At 46.5% G+C, this 12,779-nt stretch overlaps 1 pseudogene; it reads right to left on the bottom strand.

Moving 5' to 3' along the window:
* Positions 1-5,158: 5,158 nt before the first annotated feature.
* Positions 5,159-12,779, bottom strand: part of LOC135533558 (NACHT, LRR and PYD domains-containing protein 3-like) — a 17,518-nt pseudogene continuing 9,897 nt past the window's right edge.

Here is a 12,779-nt window from a genome sequence, read left to right as displayed (position 1 = left end):
ACAATCAGTGTTGGTGAGTCCGGCAGAGGAATCGATCCCTCCACATCTGTCCACCTTGAACAATCAGTGTTGGTGAGTCCGGCAGAGGAATCGATCCCTCCACATCTGTCCACCTTGAACAATCAGTGTTGGTGAGTCCGGCAGAGGAATCGATCCACATCTGTCCACCTTGAACAATCAGTGTTGGTGAGTCCGGCAGAGGAATCGATCCACATCTGTCCACCTTGAACAATCAGTGTTGGTGAGTCCGGCAGAGGAATCGATCCTCCACATCTGTCCACCTTGAACAATCAGTGTTGGTGAGTCCGGCAGAGGAATCGATCCACATCTGTCTGACACCTGAAAGATAGAAAACAATCAATTCTATAACTTTCAATTCTCATATTTTGAACATTTGACACATCATCATTTTAATCTTCTGAAATACATTTAAAAAATAAATATCTTATGCATGAGGCAGATGAATGTAAAACTCACATCGGCCTGTAGAAGGAATGCATCCACCCTTCCTTTGAAATAGGCCAACTGCAGTCGCTCCACCCTTTTCAAACCTTGACACGATGAACCTCTTCATTTGTTGGTTTGTAGCGGAAGTGTCGGATGATAATCTTTCCTTGTTTTCTGCCATCGTTGCATCCATTTATTCCGGGATTGAGACCACCATTTATTCCAGTATTGAGACCACCATTTATTCCAGGATTGAGACCACCATTTATTCCAGGATTGAGACCACCATTTATTCCAGGATTGAGACCACCATTTATTCCAGGATTGAGACCACCATTTATTCCAGGATTGAGACCACCATTTATTCCAGGATTGAGACCACCATTTATTCCAGGATTGAGACCACCATTTATTCCAGGATTGAGACCACCATTTATTCCAGGATTGAGACCACCATTTATTCCAGGATTGAGACATCTGCCAGTAACTTGAAGTGGTTGTAGAGTTGTCCTCTGTCACCTCCTGCTGGCCCTTCTCTGGAAGTACCTTGTGCCTCTGACAGTGATATCATTTGACCCAACTGTGTTGTTAGATTTGAAGTGAAATGCAGCGACCGAAGCCTCAATATTCTTGTTGTAATCACTGGCATGAAAGTCAGTTCCCTTTTCTACCTGAATGAGGCCGAAATAAACTGCCAGCACTTAAAAAGGCTTGGACCAGTTGGTGTCTCTCGGCTAGAGTCCCACATAGATTGTTAAAGTGGTGCAATTTCCGTGCACACTGCTTGAAGTAAGTATGCTTACTTTCAAACCTCAATGTCCAGAGATGAATAAGTGGGCCGACCCTAACGATAAGCTGGGGTAATGGCAGAGATAATGGTGCTTTGGCTTGAGGGGGAATAAGTGGGCCGACCCTAACGATAAGCTGAGGTAATGGCAGAGATAATGCAGTAATGGCTGATGCACATATATATCCGACCATTTGTCTTTGAAGTGAAATCAACTGCCATACACCACTATCTGGTGTATTTTTGCACCCATCTCCTACGAAGAGGAGGACTGCTCTCAACAGACACCGGTTCTGTACAGTATGTCCACTTAGCTTCTCCCTGCCAGGGCTGATCTCTGGAGGTTTGTCTTTACCATCACTTACAAGGTATTTCAATTGGCTGATGCATCTGTTCAATTCTAAATATGTCAAATGTTAACGGGAATATATGCAAATTAATAGAGTGGGTTAGGTCTGCTCTATACCAAATTAGCATACCCCCTGAGTCTCTTCCCTGTTTCACACCTGGTAGTGTGGTGGATGGGACGACCAGCTCTCTGTAACCTAGTGGGCAACCAGTGGGTCACCTTTATAACACGTTTCTTGTAGGATAACAAGGTCTGTATTTCCAATTTATTTGATGTCTGGGTGTCACGCCCTGGTCGTAATATATTGTGTTTGTCTTCATTTATTTGGTCAGGCCAGGGTGTGACATGGGTTTATTGTGGTGTGTTTTGTCTTGGGGTTTTGTGGGGTGTTGGGTGTGTGGTTTTGTGGGGTGTTGGGTGTGTGGCTTAGTGGGGTTATCTAGCAAAGTCTATGGCTGTCTGGAGTGGTTCTCAATCAGAGGCAGGTGTGTATCGTTGTCTCTGATTGGGAACCATATTTAGGCAGCCATATTCTGAGTATTTCGTGGGTGATTGTTCCTGTCTCTGTTGTTCACCAGATAGGCTGTATAGGTTTCTACATTTTGTATTGTTAGTTATTTCATGTTGAGTTTCCTTTCATTAAAGAACATGAATAACCACCACGCTGCATTTTGCTTCGCTTCTCCTTCGACAGACGAGAACCGTTACACTGGGTTCCTGCTCTTTTAGGCCAAAGGCAGATGACCTCTGACCTTGTGTATTCCAGGATGAGATAGTAAAAGCTTTATGTTCCATCGTGTCTAGTGGAGTTTTTGAATGGTTAGGCTCGGACCATCACAGTAGCATGTTGAGCATCTGATATACACACCTCTTAGGTCACAGGATGAGGCTTCGGCGGGAGTAATAGTGGGGGTTGGGGGCCTGTTGCGCTGTTCACGGCCTGGGCATATGTCCTGCTGTCATGTTGAGGTCCTTGCCGCAGGGGTGGGGGGCATGGGGGGCAGAAGGGGCATAGATCTGATATGCAGGGTCTATATAGGGTGTGGCCAGGGTTTGCTTGGGTCTTCGCTGGTTTGGCTGTGGCTGGTGATGCTGTGGTCTGGGTGTAGGTCCTCTTGGGAGTGGGTTCTCTCAGTGGCGGTCCTTCAGGAGGGGGTCTTGCAGGTCTGGGAGTGTGTCTCGCTGGTCTAGGCGGGGTGTTCATTGCTCTGTTCCTCCTATGTGAAGTGCTGGGCCTACGGTTGAGGGTGATGTCCTTCAGAGTCCTGGCAAAAGTTGGGATTGCTGCCTTGTAGAGGTGAATCTGGTCGTGAAGGCTGTTCCAAGTCCAGGGTGGAGTGATTGGCCAGGTGGACATTAGGTCCCTCTCTTTCCTCTAGCAGGCTGCATTATCACCAAAGATGGAACAATGACAGATATTTCACCGGATGTAAAAATGTGAAGCATCCGCAACGGGTGAAAATGGAACCAGATCAATTTTGGACAATTTTCTCATCTATGAAACATTTGACATTAAAGTTTTCAGTTTCCAAAACTATAATCTGTTAACTTTGTGGACTTTACCCTTTGCCAAAGTCTTAAAACATTGTGTTGTTTAGAAGGAGTGCAAAGGCAAATTTAGTTCTTGCACACGCGCACTTCACAGAGTAGGCGTTCCCTAACGGAAATATGCAAATGCATGCTAGAACGTTCCAACGTGATCTGCCTAGCTTGTGCTCGGCTCTGCCCACCTCCTTGCCTTTTCTGCCCACTATGACTCATCTGTTACCATTGGAAATGACAGGCTGTGGTCCATCTTGATTTCGTTATAAAAAATATTTCCTATCACTCTCTCTCCTCTTGCCTCTCTCTCTTTCCTCAACCACTCTGCAGTATCATTCTCCTCCTGCCTCTCTCTCTTTCCTCAACCACTCTGCAGTATCATTCTCCTCCTGCCTCTCTCTTTCCTCAACCACTCTGCAGTATCATTCTCCTCCTGCCTCTCTCTTTTCCTCAACCACTCTGCAGTATCCTTCTCCTCCTGCCTCTCTCTTTCCTCAACCACTCTGCAGTATCATTCTCCTCCTGCCTCTCTCTCTTTCCTCAACCACTCTGCAGTATCATTCTCCTCCTGCCTCTCTTCTCTCTTTCCTCAACCACTCTGCAGTATCATTCTCCTCCTGCCTCTCTCTTTCCTCAACCACTCTGCAGTATCCTTCTCCTCCTGCCTCTCTCTTTCCTCAACCACTCTGCAGTATCATTCTCCTCCTGCCTCTCTCTCTGCAGTTTCTCCTCAACCACTCTGCAGTATCATTCTCCTCCTGCCTCTCTCTCTTTCCTCAACCACTCTGCAGTATCATTCTCCTCCTGCCTCTCTTTCCTCAACCACTCTGCAGTATCATTCTCCTCCTGCCTCTCTCTTTCATCAACCACTCTGCAGTATCCTTCTCCTCCTGCCTCTCTCTTTCCTCAACCACTCTGCAGTATCCTTCTCCTCCTGCCTCTCTCTTTCCTCAACCACTCTGCAGTATCATTCTCCTCCTGCCTCTCTCTTTCCTCAACCACTCTGCAGTATCATTCTCCTCCTGCCTCTCTCTTTCCTCAACCACTCTGCAGTATCATTCTCCTCCTGCCTCTCTCTTCTCTCTTTCCTCAACCACTCTGCAGTATCATTCTCCTCCTGCCTCTCTCTTTCCTCAACCACTCTGCAGTATCCTTCTCCTCCTGCCTCTCTCTTTCTCAACCACTCTGCAGTATCATTCTCCTCCTGCCTCTCTCTCTTTCCTCAACCACTCTGCAGTATCCTTCTCCTCCTGCCTCTCTTTCCTCAACCACTCTGCAGTATCATTCTCCTCCTGCCTCTCTCTTTCCTCAACCACTCTGCAGTATCATTCTCCTCCTGCCTCTCTCTCTTTCCTCAACCACTCTGCAGTATCATTCTCCTCCTGCCTCTCTCTCTTTCCTCAACCACTCTGCAGTATCATTCTCCTCCTGCCTCTCTCTTCTCTCTTTCCTCAACCACTCTGCAGTATCATTCTCCTCCTGCCTCTCTCTTTCCTCAACCACTCTCAATCACTCTGCAGTATCCTCCTTCTCCTCAACCACTCTGCAGTATCATTCTCCTCCTCCCCTCTCTTTTCCTCAACCACTCTGCAGTATCCTTCTCCTCCTGCCTCTCTCTTCTCTCTTTCCTCAACCACTCTGCAGTATCATTCTCCTCCTGCCTCTCTCTTCTCTCTTTCCTCAACCACTCTGCAGTATCATTCTCCTCCTGCCTCTCTCTCTTTCCTCAACCACTCTGCAGTATCATTCTCCTCCTGCCTCTCTCTCTTTCCTCAACCACTCTGCAGTATCCTTCTCCTCCTGCCTCTCTTTCTCTCTTTCCTCAACCACTCTGCAGTATCATTCTCCTCCTGTCTCCCTCTTTCCTCCATCATTCTGTAGTGACTCTCTCGCTGCTTCAACTAAACTCAATTTACACAAATTAATAATTAGAAACATGTAAATAATAAAACATAATGATAACTATAATAATAAAATAATATACACATGAAACATCTTCCAAAGACACCATTTCCACACTCAAAGCCGAACAATGTGTGAATGGTAAATATTTCTTACGTTTATTATAGAAAAGGTTTCTAATCAAAACATCATTGTCCTCTCTCCGAGTGAAGGTGTAGGAAAAAATACAGACATAATGTCTGTCTGTCAGTTACTCTGACGATGGCTGCTTTTCATTCACAGAGTTTGGATTTTAACTGAGCCAAATATCTCCCTCTCGTCACACATGATTTTGAACTGAGGGTAGAGGGGCTCAGTGAACGTGGTGTGGAATGTGTACAGGTGGGCCGGTGTACCAGAGGAGACGCTGTAAAAGGACAGAGTGCCGGCCGGAAAGTCGAGATACACTCCTATACACTTTGGGTCCGGTCTGGGTACTGATACAAATGAGAACCTGTTACTATGAATAAATGTGTACTGTTCATTGCAGCAGAAAAGCCCCCAATACTTCTTCTTCTCAATATCCCATCTGGGTGTGTATGTCACCCCAATGTCGACCCAGCCAGTCCATTCAACCTGCCAGTAGAAACGACCATCAGACAGGGGCTCCCTGCAGCGCACTTTGGCCCACTTATCCGTCTTTTTGGTCCGAACTGAGTAATCGGAGTCATCTGAATCCGAGAAATCAAAATGAGGATATGGGTGAACCTGCGTTCTCCTCACCACCCTCGTGTTGTCCTCGGACAGAGTCAGGTCACCATCTGCTGACATACCGTCCAGCTTCAGCTGGCAGGCATCTGTAGCAAGACAACACGGCAGAAACACATATGTTATTGCTCTCTTCACAATTTGCTTAAAAAAAAGCTACCTTTAATTTTTCTAAATGTAGTTTGATGACTCACATTTCCTCAGGCCTGGTTTGATTCTGGACTCTCCACCATGGTCCACACTGTGGGACAGAAAAGAGTAATGTAGGACCTATTGAACCTGATGACAGTGGAGATTGCCTTGATGATTTCACTATATAAATTAGGGTCTTGAAAGTCCATTGAGCAATGAGGTGTTAACAAATCAAAATCACATTTTATTGGTCACATACACATGGTTAGTAGATGTTATTGGTCACATACACATGGTTAGCTGATGGTATTGGTCACATACACATGGTTAGTAGATGTTATTGGTCACATACACATGGTTAGTAGATGTTATTGGTCACATACACATGGTTAGTAGATGTTATTGGTCACATACACATGGTTAGTAGATGTTATTGGTCACATACACATGGTTAGCAGATGTTATTGGTCACATGTTATTGGTCACATACACAGGGTTAGCAGATGTTATTGGTCACATACACATGGTTAGCAGATGTTATTGGTCACATACACATGGTTAGCAGATGTTATTGGTCACATACACATGGTTAGCAGATGTTATTGGTCAGATGTTATTGGTCACAAACACATACACATGGTTAGCAGATGTTATTGGTCACATACACATGGTTAGCAGATGTTATTGGTCACATACACATGGTTAGCAGATGTTATTGGTCACATACACATGTTTAGCAGATGTTATTGCAAGTGTAGTGAAATGCTTGTACTTCTAGTTCCGACAATACAGAAATATCTAACAAGTCATCTAACAATTCCCCAACAACTACCTAATACACACAAATCTAAAGGGGTGAATGAGAATATGCACATATAAGTGTATGGATGAGTGATGGCTGAGCGACATAGGCAAGGTGCAATAGATGGTATAACATTTCATAATGTAAGCATTATTCAAGTGGCATTATTTAAAGTGGCATTGTTTAAAGTGACTAGTGATCCATTTATTAAAGTGTCTAGTGATTGGGTCTCAATGTAGGCAGCAGCCTCTCTGAGTTAGTGATTGCTGTTTAGCAGTCTGATGGCCTTAAGATAGAAGCTGTTTTTTAGTCTCTTGGTCCCAGCTTTGATGCACCTGTACTGACTTCACCTTCTGGATGATAGTGGGGTGAACAGACAGTGGTTGTTGTCCTTGATGATCTTTTTGGCTTCCTGTGACATCGGGTGGTGTAGGAGTCCTGTAGGGCAGGTAATTTGCCCCCGGGGATGCGTTGTGCAGACCTCACTACCCTCTGGAGAGCCTTGCGGTTGAGGGCGGTACAGCTGCCGTACCAGGCTGTGATACAGACCGACAGGATGCTCTCGATTGTGCATCTGTAAAAGCTTGTCAGGGTTTTGGGTGACAAGTCAAATTTCTTCAGCCTCCTGAGGTTGAAAAGGTGCTGTGGTGCCTTCTTCACTACACTGGCTGTGTGGGTAGACCATTTCAGTTTGTCTGTGATGTGTACGCCCAGGAACTTAAAAATGTCCACCTTCTCAACTGCTGTCCCTTCAATGTGGATGGGGGGGTGCTCCCTTTGCTGTTTCCTGAATTCCACGATCATCTCCTTTGTTTTGTTGACGCTGAGAGAGAGGTTGTTTTCCTGACACCACTCTCCGAGTGCACTCACCTCCTCCCTGTAGGCTGTCTCTACTGTTGTGTCGCCTGCAAACTTGATGATTGATTTGGAGGCGTGCATGGCCACGCAGTCATGGATGAACATGGAGTACAGAAGAGGGCTGAGCACACACCTTTGTGGGGCCCCAGTGTTGAGGGTCAGCGAAGTGGAGATGTTGTTTTCTACCTTCACCACCTGGGGGTGGCCCGTCAGAAAGTCCAGGACCCAGTTGCACAGGGCGGGGTTGAGACCCAGGGCCTCCAGCTTGATGATGAGCTTGGAGGGTAATATGATATTGAATGCTGAGCTGTAGTCAATGAAGAGTATTCTTAAATAGGTATTATTTTTGTCCAGATGGGACAGGGCAGTGTGCAGTGTGATGTCGATTGCGTCATCTGTGGACCTGTCCTCTGAAACACAACCCAACCAAGCCGCACTGCTTCTTAACACAGCGCGCATCCAACCCGGAAGCCAGCCGCACCAATGTGTCGGAGGGAACACAGTGCACCTGGCAACCTTGGTTAGCGCGCACTGCGCCCGGCCCGTCACAGGAGTCGCTGGTGCGCGATGAGACAAGGACATCCCTACCGTCCAAGCCCTCCCTAACCCGGATGACGCGAGGCCAATTGTGCATCGACCCACGGACCTCCCAGTCGCGGCCGACTGCGACAGAGCCTGGGTTGTATTTGATTTGATTTGATTGTAAGGAATTTTAGGTCAGGGGAGCAAAAGGACTTGAGTTCCTGTATGTTGTTATGATTACACCATGAGTCGTTAATAGTGAAGCATAAACCCCCGCCCTTCCTCTTCCCAGAGAGGTGTTTATCTCTGTCGGCGCGATGCATGGAGAAGCCCAGTGGCTGAATCGATTCCGACAACATATCCCAAGAGAGACATGTTTCCGTGAAACAGAGAATGCTACAATCTCTAATGTCTCCCAGGACGGCAACCCTTGCTCGAATTTTGTCTACCTTGTTGTCAAGAGACTCGACAGTGGCGAGTAGTATACTCGGGAGCGGTGAGCACGTCTACGGAGCCTGACAGGAGGCCGCTCTGTCTGCCTCTTCTACATCGCCGTTGTTTTGGGTTGGAATAGATCCATTGTCCTGGGTGGTGGTCCGGACAGAGGATCCGATTCGGGAAAGTCGTATTCCTGGTCTTAAGGTAGGTAAGTTGACGTTGCTCTTATATCCAATAGTTCTTCCCGGCTGTATGTAATAAGACTTCATATTTCCTGGCGTCACAGTGTAAGAAATAATAAAAACAATTAAAAATACTGCATAGTTTCCTAAGAACGCGAAGCGAGGCGACCATCTCTGTCGGTGCAATTTACAGAAGCAAAAGTCACATCAACTACATTTTCCATTTACCTGAGTTTCTCCAGGCTACAGTGTGGATTGTTCAGTCTATCAGAGAGCAGCTTCACTCCGGAGTCTCCTAGGTGATTGAAGCTCAGGTCCAGTTCTCTCAGGTTGGAGGGGTTTGACACCAGAGCGGAGGCAAGAAACGTACAGCCTTTCTCTGTGACTAGACAACCAGAAAGCCTACAGAGAGAAGACACAGCATAAAACAATGAACCACTGCTAGAGTATATATTTTTTAAGTTTAAATTCCATTTATATGCGGTTCAATCATTCCTATTCTACTGTTTCTGTTCTGAAGTTTACACAATATAAAAATATGTATCCTACCTAAGTTATAAGGTTTACAGTATTCTTTTTAAAATGGAATATTTAACCTTCATTTAACAAGGCATGTCAGTTAATTAAGAACAAATTCTTATTTACAATGGCAGCCTACCCCGGCCAAACCTTAACCCGGACGACGCTGGGCCAATGACAGCCTACCTACAGAGTCAGCCATAGTAGTACGATGCCCCTGGAGCACATTAAGGTTAAGTGCCTTGATCAAGGACACATCGAAAGGTTTTTCCCCTTGAGTGCCTTGCTCAAGGACACATCGAAAGGTTTTTCCCCTTGAGTGCCTTGCTCAAGGACACATCGAAAGGTTTTTCCCCTTGAGTGCCTTGATCAAGGACACAGACAGGTTTCTCCCCTTGAGTGCCTTGATCAAGGACACAGACAGGTTTTCCCCTTGAGTGCCTTGATCAAGGACACAGACAGGTTTCTCCCCTTGAGTGCCTTGATCAAGGACACAGACAGGTTTCTCCCCTTGAGTGCCTTGATCAAGGACACAGACAGGTTTCTCCCCTTGTCGGCTCAGGAATTAGAACCAGCGACCTTTCGGTTACTGGCCCAACGCTCTAACCGCTAGGCTTCCTGCCACTGTCACAATATCAAATGTATAATCTACCTAAGAGTCTGTAAGGCACAGTTGGAGTTCCTCAGTCCAGCAGAGAGAATCCTCATTCCAGAGTACCACAGGTTGTTGTCTCTCAGGTCCAGCTCTCTCAGGACTGAGTATGACCACAGTACAGGAGCCAGAGAGACACAGGAAGGTCTGGAGAGATTACACTCCCTTAGCCTTGGGATGGAAAGAAGAGAGAATTTAACACTACGTTGTCTTGGTGTTTCCATGGTTACGGTATAGTTTTAAAAAAATGCCGTAACAAAACGTTTATTCTACTATAACATACAGAAGATGAAACATAACGGTTTATTTCTCACCCCAGAGTCTGTATCTGACAGTGTGGATCCATCAGTCCAGCAGACAGCAGCTTTACTCCAGAGTCTCCCAGTTTGTTGCAGCCCAGACGCAGCTCCTCGAGCTGAGAAACTGCTATAGCAGAGGACAAACTTCCACAGGACTCCTCTGTAATCTCACAACCAGTCAGTCTGTCCAACATTTAAAATAATGTATTAACACAATGTAAAGGGGAGCTGTCTTTAATCCAGAATAAATGAACCTATCGGGCGGTTTCCAGACACAGATTAAGCCAAATCCTGGACTAAGAAGCTAGCTAACAATCAATGGTAAGCGATAAGGGCATGTGTGCAATGTTTCTACATAAATGAACAAATCACCTTATGTCAGACCATATATGGAGTTGATTTTTGAAAATGGTACGTATGTCCCAATCCCTTCTATTGATCCTGAACTTCCCCTTTAAACATTTTCATTACTCACCTCAGGATCTTCAGTTTACAGTGTGAACTCCTAAGCCCAGTGGAGATCCTCTCCACCCCGGTGTCTGTCAGTTTGTTGTAGCTGAGGTCCAACTCTGTCAGACATGAGCCAGCTGACTGGAGAGCTGAGGCAACGGTTTCACAAATGTCATCTTTGAGATCACACCCGGTGAGTCTATGTGAAACAACAAACAAATAATTTAATTGGTCAAACTTGCCAAAATGCACACCACCGTCATTTAAGTTGTTTATCATTATAGCTATTGCTTGGTTTCTTTGCAAGAGTAGATTTGAAGGTTACTAATTGTTCAAAACCCATCAGCACTCATCTCAACACAAGTAGCTGGTTGTGAGGTCCCATCAGCACTCACCTCAACACAAGTAGCTGGTTGTGAGGTCCCACCAGCACTCACCTCAACACAAGTAGCTGGTTGTGAGGTCCCACCAGCACTCACCTCAACACAAGTAGCTGGTTGTGAGGTCCCATCAGCACTCACCTCAACACAAGTAGCTGGTTGTGAGGTCCCATCAGCACTCACCTCAACACAAGTAGCTGGTTGTGAGGTCCCATCAGCACTCACCTCAACACAAGTAGCTGGTTGTGAGGTCCCACCAGCACTCACCTCAACACAAGTAGCTGGTTGTGAGGTCCCATCAGCACTCACCTCAACACAAGTAGCTGGTTGTGAGGTCCCATCAGCACTCACCTCAACACAAGTAGCTGGTTGTGAGGTCCCATCAGCACTCACCTCAACACAAGTAGCTGGTTGTGAGGTCCCATCAGCACTCACCTCAACACAAGTAGCTGGTTGTGAGGTCCCATCACTCACCTCAACACAAGTAGCTGGTTGTGAGGTCCCATCAGCACTCACCTCAACACAAGTAGCTGGTTGTGAGGTCCCATCAGCACTCACCTCAACACAAGTAGCTGGTTGTGAGGTCCCATCAGCACTCACCTCAACACAAGTAGCTGGTTGTGAGGTCCCATCAGCACTCACCTCAACACAAGTAGCTGGTTGTGAGGTCCCATCAGCACTCACCTCAACACAAGTAGCTGGTTGTGAGGTCCCATCAGCACTCACCTCAACACAAGTAGCTGGTTGTGAGGTCCCATCAGCACTCACCTCAACACAAGTAGCTGGTTGTGAGGTCCCATCAGCACTCACCTCAACACAAGTAGCTGGTTGTGAGGTCCCATTAGCACTCACCTCAACACAAGTAGCTGGTTGTGAGGTCCCATTAGCACAGCCTTTAGAAGTTCTGGTCCTGATCTTTCCAGGTTGATATGACTAAGGTTAAGTGACTCCAGTCGGCAGTTGGGACTCCTCAGTCCAACAGAGAGGGGCTTCAGGTCCAACAGGGCATTAACGCTGAGGTCCAGCTCTCTCAGGTGGGAGTCCGGCAGCTGTAGTGCAGATGCCACCGTTTCACAGCAACTTGTTCTAAGGCGGCAGTCTGCTAGTCTACAGAGGAGAGACATTTATTATGAGAGGTGTGGATGTCGTATAGTACTAATTAAATGGCTAGAAGACACATAGTGACATACTGTATGTACACATCAACTCACATGGCCTTTCGGCAGCATCGAACAGCTGGGACCAGCCTCTTACGCCCCTCATCTGACGTGTTGTACACTTTCAGGTCCAGTTTGTCCAACACTTCCTCTGACATCAAGAGTATGTATGCCATCGCCGAGCACTGTGCAGGCGTCAGCTTCTTCTCAGCAGGGGTTTTGGATGTCAAGAACCTTTGAATTTCAGTCACAAATGAGGTATCGTTCAATTCGATCAAACAGTGAAAGAGATTGATGCACCTCTCTGGGGAGGGATCTTGTCTTTGTTTTTCGTCTGAAAGCCTATCTTTGATGTACTGAATGGTCTTCTGGATGCTCTCTGTGTCTCCCTTTGTCTGGAGCTTTAGGCTTTTCAAGAGTATCTGATTGGACTCCAGTGAGATGCCCAGAAGGAAGCGGAGGAAGAGGTCTAGGTGACCGGTCTTGCTGCTCAACGCTTTATCCACAACACACCTCTGCAAGTCATGCAGTGTTTTCTGCTGCTGCTCAGAACCTCTGTGTTGTGGCCTGTAGTCTTCATCCTCACTGTAGCCATCATCCGTGTAGCCATCATC

This window comes from Oncorhynchus masou, unplaced genomic scaffold, assembly GCF_036934945.1.
Source record: "Oncorhynchus masou masou isolate Uvic2021 unplaced genomic scaffold, UVic_Omas_1.1 unplaced_scaffold_2450, whole genome shotgun sequence".
Lineage (NCBI taxonomy): Eukaryota > Metazoa > Chordata > Actinopteri > Salmoniformes > Salmonidae > Oncorhynchus > Oncorhynchus masou.
Note: the sequence above shows the minus strand (reverse complement) of the source record. Positions and strands in the feature narration are given on the sequence as shown.